The sequence below is a fragment of the Bos javanicus genome, chromosome 17 (genome assembly GCF_032452875.1).
Source record: "Bos javanicus breed banteng chromosome 17, ARS-OSU_banteng_1.0, whole genome shotgun sequence".
NCBI classification, from domain to species: domain Eukaryota; kingdom Metazoa; phylum Chordata; class Mammalia; order Artiodactyla; family Bovidae; genus Bos; species Bos javanicus.
Genome location: NC_083884.1, coordinates 69,558,975 through 69,572,079, shown reverse-complemented (window position 1 = coordinate 69,572,079; position 13,105 = coordinate 69,558,975). Strand labels below are relative to the sequence as shown.

Genomic DNA, 13,105 nt, shown 5'->3' with positions numbered 1-13,105 from the left:
AGTATCAAGAAGTGTTAGTCGCTCAGTTGTATCCAACTCTTTGTGACCTCATGAACTGCAGCCCACTAGGCTCCTGTCCATTGGATTTCCCAGGCAAGAATACCGGAGTGGGTTGCCATTTCCTTCTCCAGGGGGTCTTCCCCACTCAGGGATCAAACCCATGTCTCCTGTATTGCAGGCAGATTCTTTACCATCTGAGCCACCAGGGAAGCCCAAAAAGTATTGAAAGGAGGGATTCAGACAGACACACACCAATGTTCATAGCAGTATTATTTATAATAGCCAAAAGACAGAAACAACCCAAAGGTCCAGGAACAGCTGAATGGGCTTTTAAATATGGTATATACAATGAAATGTTATTCAGTATCAAAAAGTAAGGAAATTATGATATGTTACAACATGGGTAAATTTGAAAACATTATGCTAAATGAAATAAACCAGACACAGAAGGATGCCTATCACATGATTCCATTTGTATGAATAGAGTCAGATTCATAGTGACAGAGAATAGAACAGAGGTCACCAGGGGCTAGAGGGTGGAAGGAATGGGGAGCTCAATTTGTACATAATTTCATTCAGGATGATGTAAAATTTTTAGAAATGGGTAGTGGTAAAGGTTGTATAAACACTGTGAATACACTTAGTGCCGCTCAGTTATACACTCAATGGTGACTGAGATGATGAATTTTATGTTATGCACATTTTACCACAATAAAAAAGCATTTATGTTTAAAAATATATAGTTTTTACTACATCATTTCACTAACAAAAAAGAAGCAAATTTCCCTTTTTCTTTTTAAAGGACTTAATTGTAGTTTCTTTTCAAGATTTTATGGAGTTCTGACCAAAATATTAGTAAAATAAACCACTTAAAGAAATTCTGGATCACCTAGGATAGCCTGTGATTTGATTTTGTGTATAAATTAATGCAAGATTCTGGAAGATTTTGCAAATATAAGAGGGCAGAATTATTTAAGGACACTGCCACAAGGTGGTGATAGAGATCATAAACAGGTAATAATTTCTCTCACTTTACTTCTTCAGAGCAGCACTGGGGGACACTCTTTTACAGGATTTACATGAGACTGACAACCACCGGACAGTCCTTTGGTCCTTAAAGATTCCAAGGTGTCTTTTGTTGACTTCAGATTATAACCTTCATTTTTGAGCATAACCTTCAAAACTGACTCAACATGATCACTGTCTCCTTTACAACTTCAAGAAATAAAATGGGAAAAATAAGTAACTACAAGAGTTTACACTCCAGTTTTGACCCAGTAAACCAAGATAAACTATCACTTCCCTGGTGGCTCAGACGGGAAAGCGTCTGCCTACAGTGAGGGAGACCTGGGTTCAATCCCTGGGTCAGGAAGATCCTCTGGAGAAGGAAATGGCAACCCACTCCAGTACTCTTGCCTGGAAAATCCCACGGACGGAGGAGTGTAGTAGGCCACAGTGCATGGGGTCGCAAAGAGTCAGACACGACTGATCAACTTCACTTCACTTCACTTCATTGGGGTAGTTATTAGAGACAATAAATAATAGGGAATAATGATTTCAAGTGGCTTTCTATATTGGTGGGTTTTTAAATAATTTCTCTATGATGGCAAGCTATTCTGATGGCATTTCTAGAAATCAAGTCCTGAAAATAGTATCAGGCTATTAGAACACAATGCATTTACTACATCTATGTATTTGGACTATATGAATAACCTAGTTTCAATTGATATTATTGCTGAAAGCTCAAACCTCCAGGATACTTGCTTTTGAGAAGGGATTCAAAGCTAATCACTATTAAGCATTTGGTACTTATCTGTGGAATTAACATTTATAAAATTAGTGAAGTTAAATTTTCCATACACATATGTATTATGTATACAGAGAAAATTAATTGCACTGCTAGTGCAATCTGGGAGAAAGTCTTTGGAGTTAAGGAACCTGGGTTCGAATTCTGCTCAACTACCTAGCAACTCTATGTTTTGGTCAAATTACTTAGTCTTGCTGGGCCTCAGTATCCTTTTTGTAAAATGAAGACAGTAAATCCAGCTTTTCAGGGCTCTTTTAGTGTTTATCAGGACATGTATTTATCTGGAGAGGAAACACAGCATAGTGCTTAGGCACATGAACTTTTGCGGAGCCAAATTGCCTAGGATCGAATCCCAGTCTGCAATCCAATTGCCATATTGTTTCATGCACATGTTTGCCTCAGTTTCCCCATCTGTAAAATACAGTCACTAATAGTATCTATTTAGTTATGACCTAAATCAAATTTCTTATGATTATACAGTGGAAGTGAGAAATAGATTAAAGGGACTAGATCTGAATGATAGAGTGCCTGATGAATTATGGACGGAGGTTCGTGACATTATACAGGAGACAGGGATCAAGACCATCCCCATGGAAAAGAAATGCAAAAAAGCAAAATGGCTGTCTGGGGAGGCCTTACAAATAGCTGTGAAAAGAAGAGAAGTGAAAAGCAAAGGAGAAAAGGAAAGATATAAGCATCTGAATGCAGAGTTCCAAAGAATAGCAAGGAGAGATAAGAAAGACTTCCTCAGCAATCAATGCAAAGAAATAGAGGAAAACAACAGAATGGGAAAGACTAGAGATCTCTTCAAGAACATCAGAGATACCAAGGGAACATTTCATGCAAAGATGGGCTCGATAAACGACAGAAATGGTATGGACCTAACAGAAGCAGAAGATATTAAGAAGAGATGGCAAGAATACACAGAAGGACTGTACAAAAATGATCTTCACAACCCAGATAATCATGACGGTGTGATCATTCACCTAGAGCCAGACATCCTGGTATGTGAAGTCAAGTGGGCCTTAGAAAGCATCACTACGAACAAAGCTAGTAGAGGTAATGGAATTCCAGTTGAGCTATTTCAAATCCTGGAAGATGTTGCTGTGAAAGTGCTGCACTCAATACGCCAGCAAATTTGGAAAACTCAGCAGTGGCCACAGGACTTGAAAAGGTCAGTTTTCATTCCAATCCCAAAGAAAGGCAATGCCAAAGAATGCTCAAACTATCCCACAATTGCACTCATCTCACACGCTAGTAAAGTAATGCTCAACATTCTCCAAGCCAGGCTTCACAAATACATGACCCATGAACTTCCAGATGTTTAAGCTGGTTTTAGAAAAGGCAGAGGAACCAGAGATCAAATTGCCAACATCCACTGGATCATGGAAAAAGCAAAAGAGTTCCAGAAAAGCATCTATTTCTGCTTTATTGACTATGCCAAAGCCTTTGACTGTGTGGATCACAATAAACTGTGGAAAATTCTGAAAGAGATGGGAATACCAGACCACCTGACCTGCTTCTTGAGAAACCTATATGCAGGTCAGGAAGCAACAGTTAGAATGGGACATGGAACAACAGACTGGTTCCAAATAGGAAAAGGACTACATCAAGGCTGTATATTGTCACCCTGCTTATTTAACTTACATGCAGAGTACATCATGAGAAATGCTGGGCTGGAAGAAGCACAAGCTGGAATCAAGATTGCCGGGAGAAATATCAATAACCTCAGATATGCAGACAACACCACCCTTATGGCAGAAAGTGAAGAGGAACTAAAAAGCCTCTTGATGAAAGTAAAAGAGGAGAGTAAAAAGTTGGCTTAAAGCTCAACATTCAGAAAACGAAGATCATGGCATCTGGTCCCATCACTTCATGGGAAATAGATGGGAAAACAGTGGAAATAGTGTCAGACTTTATTTTTGGGGCTCCAAAATCACTGCAGATGGTGACTGCAGCCATGAAATTAAAAGACACTTACTCCTTGGAAGGAAAGTTATGACCAACCTAGACAGCATATTCAAAAGCAGAGACATTACTTTGCCAACAAAGGTCCATCTAGTCAAGGCTATGGTTTTTTCCAGTGGTCATGAATGGATGTGAAAGTTGGACTGTGAAGAAGGCTGAGCGCTGAAGAATGGATGCTTTTGAACTGTGGTGTTGGAGAAGACTCTTGAGAGTCCCTTGGACTGCAAGGAGATCCAACCAGTCCATTCTGAAGGAGATCAGCCCTGGGTGTTCATTGGAAGGACTGATGCTAAAGCTGAAACTCCAATACTTTGGCCACCTCAGCGAAGAGCTGACTCATTTGGAAAAGACTCTGATGCTGGGAGGGATTGGGGGCAGGAGGAGAAGGGGACGACAGAGGATGAGATGGCTGGGTGGCATCACCGACTCGATGGACATGTGTTTGAGTGAACTCCGGGAGTTGGTGATGGACAGGGAGGCCTAGTGTGCTGCAATTCATGGGGTGGCAAAGAGTCGGACACGACTGAGCGACTGAACTGAACTGAATAGTATCTACATCCCAGGCTTGTTGTGAGGACTATATTTAGTCCTAGATTTAGCCATTATTTGTAAGGCGTCTGGAACACTGTCCAATACACATTTCATTATACGCATGTTTAGTTTTAAATCTGATATTAGTATCTGAACTCCTTGTTTTCGTCCCACCTGCCAGTTGTTTCTTCTCATTGTCATCTTCAGGCTTTTTTCCTTGCCCCCTTTTAAGCTTTTGGTGTTCTTCACGGTTCTGTCCTAGTTTTTTTCTTTTAGCATTTTAAATACACTCCCTGGGCGAACAAATACATTCTCACTATTTCAATTACTATTTCTATTCTAACAACTCTTATATGTATACCCCAACCTAGGTTTTGCTGGGGAGTTGCAGATCTGTACCTCTGACTATGAACCAGTTTCAGTTGGATTTTCCCAACATATCCAAATGTGAATCCTTTTGCTCTAAACCGATTTCTGTACCTTAGCTGAGTGGATGACAAGCATCAAATACCTGGGTTGCTCAAGCCTAAAAACTCTGACTCAGCTCTGTTCCCTCCCTCATTCCTACAGCCAGTCTCCTAATATTTCTCAAGCGTGCACTCCTCATTTTATGCACATGGTTGTCATCTCTGCTTTAGATCAGATCAGCTTCATCTTTCGCCTGGATTTGTTCAACCACCAGTCTGTCATTGGCCTTACCCATCTCCAGTCTGTTCTTGGTATTGCAGCCAGAGTATTCTTAGATTACCAACCAGACTCTGTAATTTCCTGGACTGAAATGCTTCAGTGGGCCCCCAGCGCTCTCAGGATGAAATCCAAACTTCTCAAGATCGGGCTCAATCCTCCTTAGCCACGCCTCTAACCATTTTCCCTTATACTTTTATGCATCAGCTATTCTTATCTACTTTTTAAATTTTTAAGTATTTATTTTTGGCTGCTCTGGATCTTCATTGCTCATGAGGGGGCTACCCTCTAGTTGCAGTGTGTGGGCTTCTCACTGTGCTGGCTTCTCTTCTTGCACAGCATGGCTCGAGGTGCGTGGCACCAGCGATTGCAGCTGACAGGCTGTCAACACGGGCTCAGTAGTTGTGCGTGGCACATGCACTTGGTTGCTCTGCAGCATGTGGGATCTTCCCGGACCAGAGATCAAACCCACGTCCCCTGCATTGGCAGGCGGATTCTTCCCAAACCGGGAAGTCCCTTGTCTATTTTCAAAGTGTTAGCCGCTCAGTTCAGGATTGAACCCGGGTCTTCAGCACTGCAGGCAGATTCTTTGCCACTGAGCCACCAGGGAAGCCCAAAACAAGTGTCAATCGCTTGGTCAGATCTGACTCTTTGCAACCCCATGAACTTTATCTTCTTTAATTAATCTATATTCTCTCAGCTTTCAGGTTTTTGCAATGTTCCCTCTGCCTGAAATATCCTCCCTCCTTTCCAATTCCTACTCACCTTCTAGACATGGGGTTAGTGTCAGTTTCTCAAGTTCACCATCCCTGGTTCACCATCAAGTCCCGCTTATGTGCACATTGTAATATACACTCTATCATTTTGCATTTATGTATCCATCCCACCCTGCTGTGAGATAACATGAGGGCAAAGTTGTATCTGCCTAGTTCGTTATTTTTTAAGGTTTTAAGGTATACTTCAGTAGGTTTTCATATATTCATGAAGTTTTGCAAACATCACTACTATTTAATTTCAGAAGATTTTTGTTACCCTAAAAGAAACCCTATTTCCACTAGCAATCACTCCTCATTTTCCCCTCCCTTGACTCCTTGCAACCATTAATCTACTTTTCATCTCTATCAGTTTGCCTATTCTGGACATTTATTTCATATAAGTGGAATCATATATAAACTTTTGTGTCTAGTTTAGATCATTCTGGAGTCGTTAGCATCATGCAATACTGGAATAAAGTCGGTTGTTGTTTTTCAGTTGCTAAGTGGTCTGACTCTGCAACCCCATGGACTGTAGCACACCAGGTTCCTCTGTCCTCCACTATCTCCTGGAGTTTACTCAAACTCACGTCCATTGAGTTGATTATGCTATCTAACCATTTTATCCTCCGCTGCCTCCTTCTCCTTTTGCCTCCAATCTCTCCCAGCATCAGGCTCGTTTCCAATGAGTCAGCTCTTTGCATCAGGTGGCCAAAGTATTGGAGCGTCAGCATCAATGCTTCCAATGGATAGTCAGGATTGATTTCCTTTAGGATGGACTGATTTGCTCTCCTTGCAGTCCAAGGGACTCAAGAGTCTTCTCCAGCACCACAGTTTGAAAGCATCCATTCTTCGGCACTCAGCATTCTTTATGGTCCAACTCTCTCTCTGTACATGACTACTGGAAAAACCATAGCTTTGACTATGCAGATCTTTGTTGGCAAAGTGATGTCTCTGCTTTTTAATACGCTGTCTAGGTTTGTCATAGCTTTCCTTCCAAGGGGCAAGCATCTTTTAATGTCATGGCTTCAGTTACCATCTGCAATGATTTGCATCATGCAGTTCTGGAATAAAGTAGGTAGGTGCTAAAAAAATATATATGCTGAATCAATAGAGAAGTAATACCGGGACAAGGAAGAATTAAGGGTCTAGAAAAGAATTATAGAATTTTAGAGGCAGAAGGAACTTTAAATGATCTAGTCCAGACATTTATTTTTCTAGATGAAAAAAATCAAGGTCCAGAGAAGTCAAGGTCAATCAACCACTTAGTGACAGAACTGAGAATAAAAACCAAGAAAATCTGACTCATAATTTAGGGGTTTTCCTAGAGTGACTCAGCACAATTAAATTCCCTTGCTTTCAGTGCATCCAAAATAATGCACTACCAGCACCTGCCTAGTTGCTGGGCTTTCTTGCTGGTTTCTAAGCATGGTGGTATCTAGAATAAGCTGGCTTCAGGAAGGCAAAAAAGATCTAAGTAATTGTTTTAAATAGCCAGTTTCCTTTCAGCTTCTAACTATTCTGTTGCAACTGTTTTCCCTTTGAGCAGGTGTTTTGTGGAGGTCTCCTATTCAAGTATAAACTCTGCTGAATTTTGAAAGCTTATCAGCTGACAGCCCCAGGAGGTTATGACTCCATAGATCATGTATTCTCAGAGAATTATTCTGATTTTTTTATCTCCTTGTTCTGACTCATTATCTAAAAACCTAAGAGAGATTTCAAAACTGTGAGTTTTAAGAACAGAACTCTAACTTTCAAATGTCTTTGACATTTGTCTTACACTTTGCTTGTGTATTGGATTCACACACATCTGAAACTTCACTGGGCCTCAATACCATTCATTCTTATTCTTGATGTGTCTGCTCTGACGAGGATTATGATCTTCTTGAGAAAGGGAAAATTTCTGTGTTTTCTCAGATAAAGACTCACTCTGGGCTTACCTGTTGACCTACATGTCAACTGCCCTATTTAAAATGGAGACACAATAACTACTTTACCCTTTAATGTGTGAATCCAAGATTCAGATAAAGATTAACCAGCTATTGTTTAGTTTCTGAAGGCCTAAGCCTCCTAGGAGGGTGGGAGGGGGGTGGTGTGTGTGGAAGAGGAGGTGGCATTCTGAGTGACACACAAAGAAACAAAGCTTCATTACACACGCCCAAAGACAGTGACAGTTGACTTCCACCCATCTTTCCCAATCTTTCAAAACCATTTTTTTTTAAACAAGAAAATCCATTTTTGAGCAAAGGAATAATATCCAATACCTGGATTCTAAAATGCAGCTAGATGACCTTCCTTACATGTATATGATATGAAGGATGGCTTTACTCAAAGGAAGTACATGTCAACATAAATGGGCTTGCATCATAAATTTGGAAGGACGAGGAGATATTCTCTGCAACTAACCCAATCCCTTCAGGTTTAAAGAAAAGGAAAGTCAATTCAGTGGAGGAAGGGTGGTCTTTTTAACAAATAGTGCTGGAACAACAGGACATCCATAGACCAAAAAATCCCCAAACCCTTCAACCTAAATCTGACATCACATACTAATATTAATTAAAAATGGATCATAGATTTAAATGTAAAATATAAAACTACAAAGACTAGGAAAATCCATCAAAGGGACTCTGTTTGCCAAAATTCACCATGTTACTCAGAGGTTTCACAGAGTTTGGTCCCACAAATTATTATTCTCTATTTTAACAAATCCCATTTGGTCTTGTTAATTCCCCTACTCCCTGCTCACTCAGAGTAAATGGTTTCCACCGTATTAACTGGGTATTTGTTCATGCTCTTTTGGTTTTTTAATATCTTCTTCATGCTACTTCAATTATTCATTCTATTCAACATTTACTGGGTGACTACCATGCACGAATCTTTGAGTAGGCTTACAAAGATGTAAAATACTGTTCCCATCTCAAGAGATTTATGGCCCAGTGGAGGAGAAATCAGATTATCCTAATTGGATTAAAACTCCTTTACTTTTTCTTCGATTTCATCAGCCAAGTACACGATGTACTACTGCACACCGAGTCCAGGGCTCTGCACAACTGAACACATTTTGGTGATTGGCTAGTCTTGAGTTTCAAGATACACTCTGCACTGTTTGGGGAACTAAAGTCCAGGAGATTAAATGGCAAATCCTGGATAAGGCGAAAGACGAGCTTGAGGTCAGCCCGTGGGGACTCACCCTCCTCGCTCCCTTCTTGGGCTGCACCAGCCATTGATTCTGGCAAAACGCCTCCACAGCTGGAGAAAACCTGATGGAGAAGATAATCCCCCAAAGCTCCCCGACTGCGTGTTGCAACACGCAGGTATCGGTCTGTTTGGGGGGCCGATTACCCGCCACTGCCCCCCTTGCCCCCGCCCAGAACTGATTCCTTCTTTTCCACCGATATCTCATTTAAAAGCTACCTTGATAGTGGAAATGTAAGTGTTTCCAGTACAATTCTTTCCACCCCCCACCCCCGCCCCGACCCCTCAGTAAATGTGACATTTTTCATCATCAAGCTTTTGGGGGAAAATGGAACCTGGGGGTTTTCTCTGTCCTTCCTCTCAGCCCCGGCTTTCTCGCTACTCCTCAGAGTACTTCAGGCCTCAAGAGAAATGCTTTCAAATCAAAGTTAAAGCCTCAGGTAAAAAGAAACGAAAAAAAAAAAAAAACAACCCTAAGACAGCTAACAACGTTCAAAGCGCCCGTTTTTCTCCGTATTCCTCGCGTTTGGGCAGCTCTCACCTCAGCCGGTTGACACCTTCCGGTGACTGGGACTCAACCGCCTTTTCTGGCTGAAACTCGCCTCCGGCGCTTGTGAATAGTCAACGAGGCCTTCCTGGGCGGGGCGAGACAAGAAGCCTCGTGAATAATTCATTACTTCTGGCGCTTTCCTGAGAGACCGGCCTCGCGCCGTCTCATGCATATGCAAATAAGGGCGACAGGGGACTGGCTCGCCCCAGCTCGCCCCGCCCCCCCACGCCGGGTCCGCGTGCCCCGCGCGGCGGTGGTTCGCAGCCCGGGAGCCGAGCCGTCAGCCCGCGGGCGCGGCGTTGTTTCTGCGGCGTTTCTCGCTTTTCTGAGGGCTCGCTCCGGCTTAAGGGACCCGCGCCGAGCTCGAGGCGCCGCACACGGACCTCGACGGGGCTCTCGGCTCGGGGCCGCTCCGCGCGGTACACCTTCCGTCGAGGAGACGCCTGCCGGCAAGGGTGAGAGAGCGGCGGTGAGCATCTCGCGGGCAGCGAGGGTCCTGGGTTGGAGCCTGAGGGACTGTGGGGTTCATGTCGGGCGAGGCCCGGAGCCAGGGGCCCCAGAGAGGCCAGGGGGCCCGCGTGGAGGCGGCGCAGGGAACCGGAGGCAAGCGCCCGAGAGAGCGGGTTGACGACGACGAAGGGCGGTGGAGACCCAGGCCACAGAGGTTTCGCGCCGGAGGGCATCTCTAGTTCTTCCCTGTGTGGACCCCGCTTTGCGTTATTTTTAATCAGATCAGATCAGATCAGTCGCTCAGTCGTGTCCGACTCTTTGCGACCCCATGAATTGCGGCACACTAGGCCTCCCTATCCATCACCAACTCCCGGAGTTCACTCGGACTCACGTCCATCGAGTCGGTGATGCCATCCAGCCATCTCATCCTCTGTCGTCCCCTTCTCCGCCTGCCCCCAATCCCTCCCAGCATCAGAGTCTTTTCCAATGAGTCAACTCTTGGCATGAGGTGGCCAAAGTACTGGAGTTTCAGCTTCAGCATCATTCCTTCCGAAGAAATCCCAGGGCTGATCTCCTCCAGAATGGACTGGTTGGATTTCCTTGCAGTCCAAGGGACTCTCAAGAGTCTTCTCCAACACCACAGTTCAAAAGCATCCATTCTTCAGCGCTCAGCCTTCTTCACAGTCCAACTTTCACATCCATACATGACCACAGGAAAAACCATAGCCTTGACTAGAGGAACCTTTGTTGGCAAAGTAATGTCTCTGCTTTTGAATATGCTATCTAGGTTGGTCATAACTTTCCTTCCAAGGAGTAAGCGTCTTTTAATTTCATGGCTGCAGTCACCATCTGCAGTGATTTTGGAGCCCAGAAAAATAAAGTCTGACACTGTTTCCACTGTTTCCCCATCTATTTCCCATGAAGTGATGGGACCAGATGCCATGATCTTCGTTTTCTGAATGTTGAGCTTTAAGCCAACTTTTTCACTCTCCACTTCACTTTCATCAAGAGGCTTTTTTTTTAGTTCCTCTTCACTTTCTGCCATAAGGGTGGTGTCATCTGCATATCTGAGGTTGTTGATATTTCTCCCAGCAATCTTGATTCCAGCTTGTGTTTCTTCCGGTCCAGCTTTTCTCATGATGTACTCTGCATATAGTATGTGTTGGTAATTTTGGAAATAAAGCACTTAACATGTACTCCTCTTACACTGCCCTTAACCTCGTCCCTTGCGCAGAGGTAACCCCGGTGAACAGTGGGGTGCGTCCCCTCAGGCCCCGTTCCCACGGGTTCAGCTGCACACGTAGAATCTTGTGGAGTTACTCAGCAGGTCGCAGAGCCCCTCGAACCTCTGCAGTGGGGTTTCCTGAGAGAGTAGATGAAGCGGCGGGTCACTTGGAATCTATTTTTTTAATATTTATTTCATTTATCTTTGGCTGTGTCTGGCCTTGGTTGTGGCACGTGGCGTCTTCACTGTGGCATCTTTTGTTGCAGTTGGCGGACTTAGCAGCCCCGCAGCATGTGGGATTCTAGTCCTCCACCAGAGTTCGAACCTGTGTCCTGGCATTAGAAGGCAGATTCTTAATCACTGGGCTGCCAGAGAAGTCCCCTTGAAACCTATTTTTAATTTGTTTCCACAGTTTAAAAAAAAAAAAAAAGATTCAAGTTGGCAAAACCGTGAGTTTATAACATAACAACTAAAATCCATCTTTGGGCAGTTAATTCCTTCAGTGCAGGTTTTCTCAGTCTCAGCAGTAGTACCCGCCCGGCTCAAATCCAAATCGTTTGACAACTCAGAATGTTTTCAGACATGGTCAGATGTCCCCTGGGCGGCAGAATCACACTTGGTTGAGAACTGCCGTTGACCCTTGAACAGCTGGGGTGTCGGGGTACTGACAGCCCTCACAGTCAAAAGTCCGAGTGTAAATTTGTAGTCGGCCTCGCTCATCTGCGGAGAAGGCAATGGCACCCCACTCCAGTACTCTTGCCTGGAAAATCCCATGGACGGAGAAGCCTGGTAGGCTGCAGTCCATGGAGTCGCTAAGAGTCGGATACAACTGAGCGACTTCCCTTTCACTTTTCACTTTGATGCGTTGGAGAAGGAAATGGCAACCCACTGCAGTGTTCTTGCCTGGAGAATCCCAGGGACGGGGGAGCCTGGTGGGCTGCGGTCTATGGAGTCGCACAGAGTCGGACACGACTGAAGCGACTTAGCAGCAGCAGCAGCAGCCCTCGTCTGAGATTCGCATCTGAAGTTCAAGCCAGCTGTGGGTCGTAGAGTTACTAGAGTATTTATTGGCAACACTCAGCCTGTAGATGGACCCATGCAGTTCAAACCCATGTTGTTCAAGGGTCAGCCATTCCGCTTTAATTCTACATTTTCCAGAAGTAACTGCTCTTTGAGCCGACCATGCAGATGGTCTCTCTGCTCTAGCCCTTTGCGGTCCAGGCATTTTCCTGCTTCCCTCTAGCTGGGCTGCTAGCCCCGCTGTGCTGGCTGTGCTCATTCTCACCTGCCTTCAGGTCTCAGTCAGCTGATCACCACTATGTCCAAAGAGCCTTCCCTGTGCTGATGAAGTCCACACCACAGACACATGCCAATTCTCTCTCATTATCACTGTTTTCTTCCTAGAACTAAGTGCAATCTGGATCTCATTTATGTGTTAGCCTGTTTTTCTTTCTTCACCACCAAGAATACAAGTAAGCTTCATTAAAGGTCTCATCTCTTCAGGTCCCCACAGGATCCCCAGTGCCCAGCACAGTGGCTCACACATAGTAATCACTCAATACATTTGATGGACTGAAATGATAAATTACCCTCTTTTCCTCCCAAGAGCTTCTGTGGAGTTTCTCCTACTCCTTTCCATTCACTGTCCCTTCTGCGCTCCTTCGTGACCTTTGTTTAGAACTGAAATGGATAAATGAGCACCTAGCATCTGTGGGTGAAGCCATCACTTTCCTCACTGACTTAACCACTCTTTGGGGACAGAAGCTGTCCTTTATTATATTTATTGAAGGTATTCAATAAGTATTCATATTGTTGGATGAACTAATAGATGACTTAAGGAACAACATTAGACAATTAAAAATGGATCATGCTAGGCTTCCCAGGTGGCGCAGTGGTGAAGAATCTGCCTGCCAATGCAAGAGACAAAAGAGGGACGGGTTAGA

The 13,105-nt window shown here is 44.0% G+C and overlaps 1 protein-coding gene across 3 annotated transcripts in view; it reads right to left on the bottom strand.

Annotated features, from left to right (window-relative positions):
- HORMAD2 (HORMA domain containing 2) overlaps window positions 1-9,621 on the bottom strand; it is a 71,043-nt gene extending 61,422 nt beyond the window's left edge. For 2 of the 3 annotated variants that reach the window (XM_061385324.1, XM_061385326.1), the window contains exon 1: window positions 9,479-9,621. The gene's annotated coding sequence lies outside the window, so the exon portion shown is untranslated. Of the gene's footprint in view, window positions 1-8,932; window positions 9,117-9,478 lie in introns of those variants that run through there. The other variant, XM_061385325.1, reaches the window with a different exon arrangement.
- Window positions 9,622-13,105: the final 3,484 nt, after the last annotated feature.